Source organism: Parasteatoda tepidariorum, chromosome 1 (assembly GCF_982258835.1).
Source record: "Parasteatoda tepidariorum strain Cologne lab strain chromosome 1, Ptep-v5.0, whole genome shotgun sequence".
NCBI lineage: Eukaryota > Metazoa > Arthropoda > Arachnida > Araneae > Theridiidae > Parasteatoda > Parasteatoda tepidariorum.
Genome location: NC_141755.1, coordinates 26,552,263 through 26,567,484, shown reverse-complemented (window position 1 = coordinate 26,567,484; position 15,222 = coordinate 26,552,263). Strand labels below are relative to the sequence as shown.

Genomic DNA, 15,222 nt, shown 5'->3' with positions numbered 1-15,222 from the left:
TTTTTGAGTTACTGTTTTTGAAAAGGGGGAATTAATGATATGTTTCTGTTTGTTATTGAAATAGTACAGAGGAAATTTTTATTTCTAGTTTTTTTATTACATATATTGGTTACTAGTAAATAGTCTATTGTGAAATTTATTATTTTATGTAGAATAACACTCTAAGTCTACAATAAATGAAAAATATATAAATTTATATTAGCGATCCATTTTAAAATTATTATAAAGCACCTACCGTCTTAGTTAAAAAAAACCTTGTAGCATAAGACAAATATATAACGAGCTGAATTCAGAGTTCTATTTGGCCTTTATCAGAATTTTACGATTGACTAATATCTTCACTTTACACATTGCAACTAAGATTTAAATGCTTGATTCAAAATCTATTTCAAATTTTGCCTCGTCCAGCAGTAGATTAATCGTTAGACATGGTTCTCAGTAGTTAATCAAAATCCAGGGTTACTGGCAGTGGTCAGCAAGCGCGTAGGTAAACACTTTGATCAGCATGCGAAGGAACCGAGAACGCACGCTTTATTATTGCTTTATTGAAATTCCATACATTTCCAGGCTTGTTTGCTTAATTTAGGCTTATAAACCTTTCTCAAGTTGAAGGACATATCGAACAATTTAGAGAAAGACATCACGAAGAATACATCCTGGGTTTCATCGAACCCGCCACCTCCACTCCTCACCCTGCTTTTGGCGGGTGATACCGCTCTGCCAGGGAGATCCAAAAGCGCGCTATCGTTGTTGTTGTTCTTGTTGTAGTTAATTTACGTCCAACTAGAGCGGCACAATGGGCTATTGGCGACGATCTGGGATCACGAAAGCACATGATATTTAACAAATAACGTATTATTACAATAAAAACTTGACAAAGCTGCTTCCTCACTTGTGTGTCATCACAGAAAAATTTGGGAGTTCTCCAACAATTTTTTTAATGTAATTTTAAAACATTTCCCACTGTGCAAAGTATAATGCAAGTTGAGTACTCTTATTGTCTAGATAGAGTAGTAGGTTTGATTCTTCGGAATGAATGAGTACTCTGTAAAAAAATAGATACTCAAATATCACGTTGCTGTTGTTCATTTACGTCGCACTAGAGCTGCACAATGGGCTATTGGTGACTGTCTGGGAAACATCCCTGAGGATGATCCGAAGACATGCCATCACAACTTTGATCCTCTGCAGAGGGGATGGCACCCCTGCTTCGGCAGCCCAGCGACCTGCACGTTAAGTCGAGCACTTTACGGTAGAACAGTTTAACGAGGACCAATACCGCACACCCTCGGTCCTTTCGTAGACTGATCCAAGTGGTCACCCACCCGCACACTGACCACAGCCAGTGATGATTAACTTCGGTGATCTACTGGGAACCGTGTCTTAACGATCGGTCCACTGCGGGATCTAAGCACGCTATCAGTCCATGTTAAACTGATCAGCTTGATTTCATGTCGGTTCGTCGGCCATCCCTTCTTCAGAGAATAAAAGATGTGATGGCATGTCATCGGATCATCCTAAATATTGCTTCTCAAACGGTCACCGGTTCTAATCCCGGGCGAGGTAATTTGAGTTTTGTGAGGCGTTACTGAGTGTTTTAAATGAAAAGTGTCTTTGAAAAAATAGACTTTCGGACAGCTCTAGTGCGTCGTAAGAAAATATTTCTATTAATTCTAAACATTTACCAAGGGGAAAAATCACAGACATGTTGATAATAGTATTACATAGAGCAAGAATCTTAAGGTTTGCACGCTTGATTTATAAACCTTTTATAAGCTTATATCAAAAGGAAAAATCACATATGATAGAAGACGCACAGTTACGTAGAATTGGTGGTGAAAAATTGATCAAGAGAAGAGAGGAAGTAAAATCCTCTGAAGAACTTCAATTTGTATGAGCTAAAAATGTACAGGTTTTTAGTCAATATTGCAATAACTTAATAGCGAAATGATGAATTATAACACTTGTCAATATCATCCTTTTAACAAACGTTTTTAATGTGAAAATAGTGAAATGAATGCCTACCTGATTTGACAAATTCCTGTACCACTATGAAAATTCGCATTTTTTTTCTAGTTCTTTAGTACTGTAAATCTTAGTTCTTTTTATAACTATGCAATCATATACGTGTTAAGTTCTGATGTCTTTCATTGATTTTCGGGTACTAACCTTCAACCATCACTATCACTGCCACTTAGCCTACTAAACCATACAGCTATCTTCTTTTAAAGTTTAGGTCCTGCAGTGGAATGCTCGTTAAGACATGGTTCGCAGCAGATCACCGAAGTCAAGCATCACTGTTTGCGATCAGTGTGCGGTTGGGAGATCACTTGGATGATTTTACGTAGGGACCGAGGATGTGCGGTATGGGTCGTCATTAAAATGTTCTACCGTAAAGTGCTCGACTTCACGTGCAGGTCATTGGGCTACCAAAGCGGGGGTGCCATCTCCTCTGCAGAGGATTAAAAATTGTAATGGCATGTCGTCGGATCATCCTCAGGGATGTTTCCCAGACAGTCGCCAATAGCCCATAGTGCAGCTCTAGTACGACGTAAATAAACTACTACTACTACTACTCACTTTTAAAAAATTTTTGTATTTTTTTCCACCTGATGCATATTGCTGGTTCAAAATTAAAGCGACACATCTGCAAACGTGCAATGTCTGCAGATGTGTCGTTTTAGTTTTGAAGCAGCGATATGATTGCTTAAATCGATAATGATATATTATATCGAAACTATATATTATATTGAAATATTGTATTATAAAAAAGAGTACTAGATTCATTCGCAAATCAGATGTATGCCACAATCTGGAAATTGATTATCTATATTAACATATAGCAAACTCCAACTTCTTTGGCTTGAATGCAAAAAAAGCTTTACATTTAATGATGACCCGCTGTGGACTGATCGTAAAGACGCGGTTCCCAGTAGAACACCGAAGTTAAGCATCATTGGCTGCTGTCAGTAAACTTATGCATCACCACTTTGATCATCCTGCGTAGGGACTGAGGGTGCGCGGTATCGGTCGTCGTTTAACTGTTCTATCGCAAAGTGCTCAACTTCGGGTTCTGGTTGTCAGGCTACCAGAGCAGTGATGCTGTCCCCTCCACAAAGGATAAAAATTGCGATGTCATGTCCTCAGATCATCCTCAGGGATGCTTCGCAGACCGTCGCCAATAGCTCACTGCGCAACACTAATGCAGCGTAAATAAAGAACCTACCTACATATATTAACTTATTGAAAACTTCCGTCCCGCAGTGGACTGATCGTTAAGACACGGTTCCCAGCAGATCACCGAAGTCAAGCATCACTGGCTGCGGTCAGTGTGCGGGTGGGTGACCACTTGGATCAGGCTGCGTAGGGATCGAGGGTGAGCGGTATTGGTCCTCGTTAAACTGTGCTACCGTAAAGTGCTCGACTTCGCGCGCAGGTCGTCGGGCTACCGAAGCGGGGGTGCCATCCCCTCCGCAGAGGATCAAAATTGTGATGGCATGTCTTCGGTTCATCCTCCGGGATGTATCCCAGACCGTCGCCAATAGCCCATTGTGCAGCTCTAGTGCGACGTAAATGAACAAATCAATCAATCAATCAATATAGAAAACTTCCACTTCTTTGGTTTGAATGCGAAGAAGCCATGCATTTAATGACATCTTAGAATTTGTTATGCTGTAAGAAGTCATTAGAATACAATCCAAAACAGCTTACTTGTATAGTGAAGCATATCTTTTTTTTAAAAAAAAGTAAACAGCACTCAAGAATTGAGCTTTGTGATGTCGTGGAAAGATGGACACGTCAGATGCAGCATATAAAAAAACTCTTCCGTTAAAAAAACAAAAAGAGACTGTTCCTAATCCAGTTTAACTCCAACCACCACAAAACATGCATAGCTGACACTCTAAGTTGAATAGGGAAAGGGTAACAAAACATTCAGTTGAAAGAATAGAATATGGGCATAACTTACTCTGTTGCTCGTATTTTTCATTAATACATAGAGATTCCTATTTAAACGAATGATTTATAAATCAAATTTATATTTATATCTTCTCAACACATTATAGTGATACAAATACACATTTCTACGCCATACAGCCATCGTGCAACTATTTTTTTTCAAATGCTGCAACCACAGCGCTTATTCAAATTTTATTTGATCTTTAATTTCACAGAGTGTTTTTTACGTGTTGACATCTTTCCAAGAGATTATTGAGGTAGATAAAGTTTGTCTATGGTAAGAACTCCCCCCGCCACTAAGTCTGAGGCTGTCCGCTGCGATGGAAACAAGAATAGCACATTTCAGAGAGAGTAGCTTCTCCTAACTCGAGGACTAACACAATAGACCGAAGAAAAAGATTCCCATTCTCTCGCTGGCCAGAGCCAAAACCTCACACCCCTACTTGAAAGAGTTATACCTCGCTACCATACTCACCGCCACGGGTCAAGACGAATGACTAGGGGAGTTCTTACTTTAGACAAACTATAGGTAAGTACTTTATTTACATCTCACTTGAGCTGCGCAATGGGCCTAATAGCGACGGTCTGGGAAACATCCTTGAGTATGATCTGAAGATATGCCATCACAATTTGGATTATTTGCAAAAGGAGTTAAGTGATTATCGAATCCTATATTTGAACAATAGTGATCTTGTACTGGATGCCGAGAGGCGCAAGTATTTGGTAGGGTATAACAAATTGTCGATATTGCCACGTGCTTTTGTAAAATTAATAATGTCTTAAGCGTTTTTTCAATGCCGTACAAAATTTCTTTAAACATTTTTAAACATACGAAAAAAGCAACGTACGCAATTCTATGTAAGCGATACTAAAACAAGGTTTAGAAAAACTACTGTGGATTATAAATCTTCCAGTAAACTTTGGCACGCATAATGAGGTCGGGTTACAAGCGCCTGGTGAAACACAAAATCGATATACGAGTCGAAATTCTTTTCTTGTTTAATACATTTGCGTCCAAAACACAACTTATTTTCCGAACCATTATCAAAGTTTCCAAAAATTCGAAACATCAGCAATAAAAACAAAATCTGGATCAAACTCATTTAAAAAAATAAATAAACAAAGATTTTATCTATGAAATACAAATTTAGTTTCTCTCCAGAAATGTGAAAGAACAGAAGAGTTGCGCATTCAACAAAAAGAAAAAAAAAAGAAACGACGAAAGATGACGACCGAAGATTTCTGGGAAGGAAAAAAAAAAGGGAAGTAAACAACAAACTAATACGGCATCGGAATAAATCTGGAAAAGATTCCGGAAAGGCAGGACTAATGCCAGGATCAAGTGTACTTCATTAACTACCAAGGAAATCGTGCTCATCTCCGACGACGAAACAATCTGATTTACTGTGGAATCGCATATCCTTCTCAGAGCGACCTTTTCTTTTTACAATTTTTATAGCTTTCAGTGGGTTAATCCGATGCGTTAATGCTTCTTATTGTTTTACTTCTCGTACTTTGGGGTGTTTTCTTTCATAGGCAAAATACAGAAAAAAAGAAAACTATACGAAAATATTTTCTTTCTTTAAAAAAAAGTATATAAACATAAGCTAAACTGTGAAATAGTTCAAGAAACTTTTGACGCTAAAAAAACCCAGTTTTTTACAAAGCAATCAGCTTGATGGAAAATTGCATGGTAAAAGTATACTAGATTTATATAATTAGAGAGCCAGGGTAGTTTTTTCCTCGTCCACTAGAGTGTAAAGGACTCATATTCAAACATAATTTATTTGACATTAAAATCGTCTTTAATGTGTGTCGGGATGGAGCAGGAGTTAGTGTGCTGGATTGTTAAATAAGTTCGAGAGACGTATTTCCTTTGCGCGATCGACAACTGGCAAGTATAACATAATACGTGGATTTAACATAAAATACCAATATTCTTTAATTATAGCGATAACGATATTAAACTACATGCTCGCGATATATCCTACATACGAAAAGAAACGAAAAATATTGACTTAACTACTAAGTTCTACTTAAGAACTTAAGCATTTGTCTATATGATTTTACATGTATTTTCTTGCATTACTTTTTACTGGTGAACCAATTCTTCTTCTGTAATTCCAGTTTACTAAAATAATGATTTATTACCCTTGCTAAACACAAACTAAACCCAATAGCGCGACAGCCCATAGAGGGCCAAGGCCTACTCTGCCCATCTTAGTTTTCTTGACATAGGGCTCTGGGATGCAGGAGCAGATGTTCCGGTTAGGTGGTCAGGCCCAACGCGAAAGACCCAACGCAAGTAGGCCCAACGCGAAACCCCCAATGTTTAGTTACCATGGTACTCATTTATCGGCCCACTGAAGAAAAGAAATGCTGAGTCAACCTTGCCCGCCAGAGGATCAAACCCAGGACCTGTGGCACTGGAGCGCGAAGTGCTACCACTCAGCCACCGGGCGTCCCTTATTACCCTTGCTACCACTATGAAAACTTTCTATGTGGAGTCTTTGTAAAATTGAGTGGTTTCATTCAAATAAACACACAAAGTCTTTATTTTCTGTCTTAATTCATAATACATTATTACTCGGTTATTTTTAAATAATCGATAATTAAAAATGCTAGTGTCGTTTTCATTTTGCAAAAACACATTGTCCAATATTATGAAATATGTAAATAAGTTACATTAGAAACATCGCGATTTATCGAACAAAATCAATAATTTCTGATGATATATTTAGTGATATTAAAAATTCCGATATTGCCCAATAGTACTGTACAGGGCAACAGGAAGTTGACGGTCCCCAAAGATTTGTCGATTTTAGTCTATACAATAAACGACTCTGTAAAGAGTTAGAACTTTTGAATTATTAATTGTCATGGAAAAAGCTAGATAAACAGGGCACTAAGTTTTGTATTAATTAAAAGGTAAATCTTTGCTGTCTCAGGGATTTAGTGCAATTCTGGAAATAATAGCAACATTACCAGCCTTGTCATAAGTCAAAATAGTGCAAAAGCATATTTTTGATAATTTCTGAATAAATAACCTCGCTCTATTACGTAACCCAACACCAGCACAATGGGTTTTGACAAACATTACAACAATTTTTAATCTAGGTTTGCATAAAGGTAAACCTGTGACTTTTTTTTAAATACTGGGTTGAAGGCGAAGCATTATGTTTTCCTTTCCAGTTTCATCAAGATCACACAATATTGCTTTTGCATTAGTACGAAATGCATTACATAACGTGACATTATAAGAAGCGCCATATCATTTAGTAGAGTGTTAACTTCATCATTCAATATTGATAAAAAACAAAACTTGATATCTTTTCTTCAGTAATCTGCTCCCAAACTATGTCTTTGATAAGTTCTTAAGATTGTCTTCAAGTTAAAATTTCATAACATTTCCACCTATTCTCAACATCCAGTAACCAATTTCCAAAACCAAGTAAAATACTTAACTCAAGACTGTATTTTCAATTATACTTTGTGTAGTTTAAAAAAATCTATTTTTGTTTATTGTTAAGTTTTGAAACTGCTCTTACACACTGCAGCTGCAGATACAAAAATTATAACAATTGACCATAAACACAATAATTTTTGTATTACAGTAAAAATTGATTTTAACTATTAGAGAAACTAGCTTAAATAAGCAAATAAACTACTATTGCTTAAATGAAAAACTATTAAAAAGTTTGACGAATTTTTCTATGATGGAAAATATTTTGATTGAGAAATTATGAAATGTTTACTTAATTTTTGATAAATATTTGATATTTTAGTTCTTTAATCATAAAAATTAAATCTGTAACTTGTTCTAAGAAAGTATAATGGCAATTTATTAAAGTTTTTGAACATAAAAGAAAATTTATAAAATTTTCTCTTAGAAAATACCAGTATTTATTTATTCAACTAAAACGCGCAGAAATTTCTAAAAGTATTTTATTAGGACTCACTTATTGTCAATTTACCCTTTTGTTTTCAACTTAAAATTTGATTTTAATAAAACGAAATTAGAAATTAATATAATAAGAACTAGAATCTTTATTAAAAGAATAGACTAAAATGGTTTTTCATGTTTTATTATATGCTAAGAAAATAATAATTTAAAAATAATAATTCTTTTACAGAACAATTATTTGTATATAAGTCATAGTGTTATTAGAAATTATTTTATTCAATAAATGTTACTTTTAATCTTAGCACACTGTGTTTAAATATTAGGATATTTCTCCAATTTAGAGCACTAAGTAGAAAGCAAGATAAACAAATATAAATAGTAAACCCCAATGTCATTGATGGATGATAGTTATGGAAGTTTATGGAAGCTTTTATCTTTAATTCAGAGGACTAGGAAAGTAATACTTGCTATTAATGTAAAAAGCTTTTCAGTTCCACGCTTGTGTATCAAGGTATAAACTATGCATGATCAAATTGTATAAAATACTAGCAATAACCTATTCAGATGCATTTCTAGAAAGTACTTTTGCAGTACAGTTTTTTTGAACAATATAAATATTCTTTATAACTACAAATCTATAGTAGCATCGAATTTTAGTTATAGCGATTTTTTTCTTAATAAAATATACAAATTTAATGTTAGAACTTATAGGGCCACATTGGGGGCACCCTATTAGTTCTGGTAGGGTACACTAGTACCCGGTAATATAATACGTGGTCCAGATTGAATATTATAGGTCATTATTAAGGGGTGATATAGGGCCATGTTGTAATACGGAATGTGGACTTCGAATTTAATAATTTTAAATCTATTATTAAAAAATAAATGAAAAATGGAAAGTAGAATAATAGGTTCTGATGTCATCGATAGAACGAGTGTTGTCTTTAATAAACTAGGATGGGATTACATACTTGGAAACTTGAAACATGAATAGGAATGAGATGGTATGATATATGGCAAACAAAATAGCAATTTTTTTTAAAAATTTGTGGCTGATTGCCTATGACCAGCAGAAAATTTTGTTGAGAGGAAGATAATTTGGCATTTTGTTACTCATACATTACAATTGTAAGAAGCGATAAAGGGTAAATGATGTTCGTTTTCGCTTTTCTAATCAACACAGGAAATAAATAAAAAAAATTTCCACTTTACCCAATTTTTTTATAGTATTTCTCATTTAAAGGATCAAAAATGTTTTTCCCTCAAAAGAAAGTTGACGTAATAGTGGAATGCTAGTAATGAAACTAGTTATAAACATACAATTTTTGTATTGTTTTTAATAGCATTTTAACTGACTTACAAATTGTCGCAATTAATTAAATTTAAAAAGAAAAAGTCAACGTCCATGCATGTGGTAGCAGGAACGGTTCATTTTAATAGGAGGTAAGCGGAAGCAAACAATATGCTTGGAAGTAAGAAAAATTCTATAGCTTCGTAGTTGAAGTAAGAAGTCAACCTGTTTTGAACTCTCATTCCTCGTCTGAATGACAAAGTGTGATTTATAAAATCTAAACAGGTTAGAAACAGGAAAAGGCATAGCTTCCAACATAAACAGTAGAAGGAAATGAATGGGGGAGTTAAGAGAAACCATAGTGGAATAGAATGAACTAGGGTTTCATTACGGTTCCAGTTTGCAGATTTTCTATCCAGTTCGATTTTTTTAGATTATTCTAAATCTGTTCTAGCAATCAATTTTAAGCAAAATCTCATTATATAAAGCCACGTTAACAGAGAGCTCCGCACAAGCGGTAGATGGCTCATCTCCCAATGAGGTGAGCCAAGTTGGAATCCGTGCGAAGGCTTGTAGTTGCGAATTCTTCTTGTGGGTCGCCCCAACCACACTGCTGGCATAAAATGTCTTTAGTGGTAGACGGATTATAGAGTTCCCTTGGCTAACTATAGAGAACTAAGGTAGACAACGTTAAAGAGCACAAAAATATTATTAAAAGCAGACAGCTGTTTCGGATGCTCAAAGGGCAACCTTCATCAGTGCATCAGTGCAACAACAACCTTCATCAGTGCCTGATGAAGGTTGCCCTTTGAGCATCCGAAACAGCTGTCTGCTTTTAATAATATTTTTGTGCTCTTTAACGTTGTCTACCTTACTTCGTATTTTAGCACAAAGGTCGCCCACTTGTGTATTTAACTATAGAGAGTTTTCGTTTTTTCTCTCTCTCCTGACTACGCATATGCGGATTAGTTTACTAAAATAATCCTCCATGCCGACTATTCTGTCCCGATGCTTGATTTTATTTTGTAACCGTCATTGAACCCCAACTTTGAGTTTATGGCTACAAATATTGAACTCCGTAGTCTTGTAATTTTTAACTCAATCCAGAAGGCAAGGGAACTCCTGAATCAAGTATTGGGAAAAAATTGCTTTCGTAGAGAACTTTTTGTTGGAACTAATTCGCATTTGCGTTACATCGAGAAGAAAACTATTAAAACTTCCAACGGTTATCCAGATGGCAAGGATACTCAAATCCATGATCCGTCTGCCATTGACGATATTTTATGTCACCACTTTGGCCGATACGAGGGGGTACGGAATTCGAATCGACCAGCCATCGCTGGGATTCGAACGTAAATCACTTCATTAGGAGGCGAGAGCTCTTATGTCCTAAGACGCAATGCTTAAAATATTTTATTTTACACCCATCATTGAACAGCTGACCCAATTTTGAGTTTACGCCTACCAATGACCAACGACTAATTGTCAACCCAGTTCAGTAAGCAAGGGAACTCTAGAATCAAATATATTTGGAGAAATTTTGTCTTCATAGATTATTTTTCGATGGAACTAACTCGCATTTGGGTTGCATGGAGAGGAAAAAAAAACGAAAACCTGCCACGGTTAGGCTGACGGCAAGGGGACTCTAACCCGTGATCCGTCTATCACTGGATATATTTTAAATCATTACTGTGATCTGTGCGAGCCGGATGCGGAATTCGAATCGACCAGCCATCGCTGTGATTCGAACCCGGTTCACCTGATTGGGTGGTGAACGCTCTATCCTCTGAGCCACTACGGCTCAATGCTAGAAATGTTCTTGTCTTCTCACCTGAGGGCAAAATTTTAGTACGGAGTAACTGAGTACGGGGTTAAACTGTGATAATCCGAAAATAGGACTGCTCAACACTGAATAAAAGATAAATATAAAACAACTCGTTACTTCAGTAAAGTTTCTTCCCAGTACATCGTTATTTTCCAAATGATTTAAAAATACTAAGTAAATAGGATATTTATCTTATAGAAAACCCGAACACAAAATTTGTTCACATTTTAGTATTAGAAAACAATTTCTTTCACAATCTTGCTTATTTTTAAATTATTGCTTTTATTTATTTAGCTAAATCTCACATTATAAATTGAAAAATACTAAATATTAACTATATATGCTTAAATTTTGATTCACTTTTATATTGTAACGAAATATTCCGTACAACGAAATATTCCGAGAAATCGAGAAAGAATTGGTATTGTTTCTCTTTTCAGATTCATGGAACCACAATTCAAATGGGATTCAGAAAACAAAATTTGTTTTTATTTGCTTTCTTTGGCGAAACAAAGAAATTCACCTGCTCCAAAAAATACATAAATAGCTATTGCACAAATAAAAATGAATTTATTGGTTAAAAGTTAAATATCCGCAAAAGATGAACATTTTTGAGGTCGAATTCTTATTTTTCTTATCTTTGCGTACTTATTTTTTATTGTGAGTAACGAACTATAACGAGGAGACCAGTAAATATTTTGTAGACGTAACAAACTATGAAAAAAACAATAGTAATTCTTTATTTAAATCATTTGGAAACAAAAGTTTGTAACAAAGGGTATATGCAACCCAAGAATCAAATTTTATAAAAATGCAAAATATGTCAGACTTTAAATTGAATTTCCTGCTGAAATTACGAGGAAGAGAACATTATCGGGTAAAAAGATTTGAAAGTAAAATGCATGAATTGTGAGTACTTCTACTAGAACTGGAATAAGCTGCTTATGCTCGTTTGAGAAATAACCAAAAGAAAGTATATTTTAAGAATTTGGCAAGTTTTGGTTAACTTTTTTTGCTAGAGCTTTAAAAAATTGTTATAAAAGTTGAATTTTTTTCAACAATATTCAAATTCATTTTTAGTTCAACATATCATTCTCTTAGTGCTTGTTAGCATCATATGAATCTAGATGTGCTAAACTACTTTAAAAGCATAGCTTACAGTATTGTCTAGACAACATACAATTACAGTGCTATTATTACATATGAAATTTATTAAAAAGCCATGTTGCTTTATAATTTTGAGTTGCGCGCACCGGCGTTTTTATACATAAGAAATGAAATACAGAATCTAGCCATTTTCGTTTATTATTTTTTTACAAATATGGGCAATTTAAAATTTGTTTAAATCTAACAATATCGTTTTAGTTACTAAAGTTATTGAACTTTATACCAATTAAAAGAACAACAGTTATGTTCTAATATCAACTGATTATTGTTTTGCACGTTAAATTTATTTGAAAGTGTAATTTAATATTTTAACACCAAAAAAGTTTTTTTTTGCAGATTTTCAATTCCTAAATTCAAATATTTTTATTTTGAGATAACTTGAATGATTTTCAAGTTAATTGCTTTCTAAAACATTTTGTCCTGCATATTTAATGTTTATTTATTTCATAGATAAATATGAATGGCTCTTGCAAGCCACTGCCAATTTGATGGACATACAACGTGATTTAAATAGCACATCACAGAGATGCATCATGGATTGCGACGTGATTTGAACCTGCTTCCTCCTACCAACAGAGCGTTTGGCGTAAAGGTGAAACTGGCCAACCAGAGAGGACACTTATGCTGAATGTAGAACGAAGGAAAATGTTTTAACTTTATAACCGTCGTTAAACAGCCGACCCAATTTCGGGTTTACGACTACCAATGTTTATCTCCGTAGCCTTTTAATTTTGAACACAATCCAGAAGACAAGGGAACTTCGGGATCAAGTATTGTTTGGGAGAAATTTGCCTTAGAGGGGTACTTTTTCGTAACTAACCCGCATTTGCATTACATGAAGAGGAAAACCAGGAAAAACGTCCACTGTTAGCCTGACGGCAGGAGGACTCTAACCCATGATCCATCTATCACTGAGGATATTCTAAGGCACCACTGTGGTCTGTGCGAGCCAGGTGAGGAATTCGCATTGACCAGCCATCGCTGGGATTCAAACCCGGTTTATTCCCTGAGCCACCATTTTTATTCGATTTATTTATTATTTCCTTAGAAACCAATATTTTTTAAATGATAATAGAAGCTATATTTCTTGGGCATGTTATATGATGAATATTTGGTAAAATTTTTAAAATACTTAGCCAAAAGAATTGTAAAAATCATTCGTTTTAAATGAAAATAGAATTTTTGAAATCATTTTGAAAACCAACCGGATAACGTGACACCATTTGTATAATTCTCTTTGAATATAGGATTTCTAGCATAAAAAAGTTCTGAAGTCATAAAAATAAAATAAAATAAATAAATAAATAAATAAAATAAAGCTGTCGTACAAAAGTTTATTTCAAGCACTAAATAAAAAAGTATTTTTCGAGACAATGTATTAAATATCACTACTATTATCAGTTTGCAATACTTTTTATCTTTATTACGGTAATTCAAATGAAACGAAACAAGAGTTCATTCCTATACTCTTTAACGGCCAATTCGACAAAAAGCTGTAAAAAAATGCAATAAAGAACAGGTTTAGTGACTAAATGATGTAGAAAGTTTCTTCTTCCTCTTCTTTTTATCAGAATCTTTCCTATTTAAGAGTTTGTATTTTTCTCGAATGAAAAAACATATTGAACACGATTTTCACATTAGATTTTCCAATACTTCGTTCTTTTTTTATTGAAAAGAAATTTAACTTCTACCGTCTGACTTGTTTATTTTTGGCTATCTTTAGTATACGTTTTATCTGTTGTATTTTGATATCATTGGTATTAATTCAAGAATGAAATAAAACAAAAAATGCGTGAAATTTAATTGAAATGGCCCAAAATTATTTTCTTCTTTTCTTCCTTTTCTTCTATTCGAAGTTTAAAAGTGACCATAAAGGATGTTAACTTAATTTTAAAAATGCATCCTACTCTTCAAAGTTTGAAAAACAGACAGAAAACGTTCAGATTTCTGCAAACCATTCGAAAAATTTGCAAATCTATTCAAATTTTGTGTCATCTATTTTTTTTTCAAATTTATAAATATAAAAGTAGTGTACTTGAACATGAGCCATTTTTAAAATTTATTTTCAATAAAAATATTGATTTTAACTTTTTAGCTTTTTCTGCTTCAAGCTTTTTAAAAGTTTTTAAAAAATTAAATCTACATACTTTTCTTTTACATATTTTTTTAAAATTTAAGGTATCTAAATTCCATTTGCAGTACTCAAACTCTAAACTTGAGTAATCTAGGTAAACTAATGAAACACTGTTCTTAATTTTAAATCTGTCGTTTGAAAAACTTGCAAAGAGAAAAGTAACGGAGATTACGTAACGGAGATACGGAGATATTCAAGTACAGTTTGCTTGAAGAAGTCTAATGTTCAGGGAAAACAAGATGGCTAAACTCAACAGCTGTGAAACTTTTCTAAAGTCAATGCAAATGATATTCTTCGAATAAAATACGTTAGACAGATAATAAATTAATAAATATATATAGATTTTTTTTTACATTTCAAATTTTCGTAGAAACAATAACAGCATGACTCTTTTGTTTTTAAATCCAAGCTTTTACTCTTAACATTTCTCAATAATTTCGCACTCAGCTATGCACTTCCATATACATTGATATACATTTTCAAACAATAAAACTTAATATTTTCGATATCGTTTTTACACTTAGCGTCTTTGATTTCTAAATTTATTAGGACAAGTATGGAAAGGAGTTGTTTTGCTATCAGCTGAAGCTAATCAACAGACGGCTTGAACTAGTCACTATTGATAAGCCAAATTTTGAAACTGTTTCGGAGGAAACACGATTTTCAAGTAAAAATGTATTATTTCATGTAAACATGTATGAAAACGAGTATTATTCTATTATTATGTGGAAATCACGCGAACTTTTAAAGTACCTTCCTGGAAAAAAATTCCGTGGATAAATTTGATTTGAGAGTTGTTATTGTTTGTGATAAGTGATAGACTCTTTTGAAACCTAGCCTATAGTATAATTTCTTTAAGTATAAAAACTGTGTTAATAAACAAGACCGGAGCGGAAAAAGATTGAAAAGTTGAGATTTGAAATCCCGCCTCCAACACAAGTTAT

The 15,222-nt window shown here is 34.0% G+C and overlaps 1 protein-coding gene across 2 annotated transcripts in view; it reads right to left on the bottom strand.

The window, feature by feature from the left end:
- The window catches only part of LOC107450287 (5-hydroxytryptamine receptor 2C), a 415,063-nt gene that overhangs the window by 284,357 nt on the left and 115,484 nt on the right, over nt 1-15,222 (bottom strand). The window contains exon 1 of one of the 2 annotated variants that reach the window (XM_016066045.4): nt 236-539. The exons of the other annotated variant lie outside the window; for it this stretch is intronic. The gene's annotated coding sequence lies outside the window, so the exon portion shown is untranslated. Of the gene's footprint in view, nt 1-235; nt 540-15,222 lie in introns of those variants that run through there. 2 annotated transcript variants of the gene reach the window in all.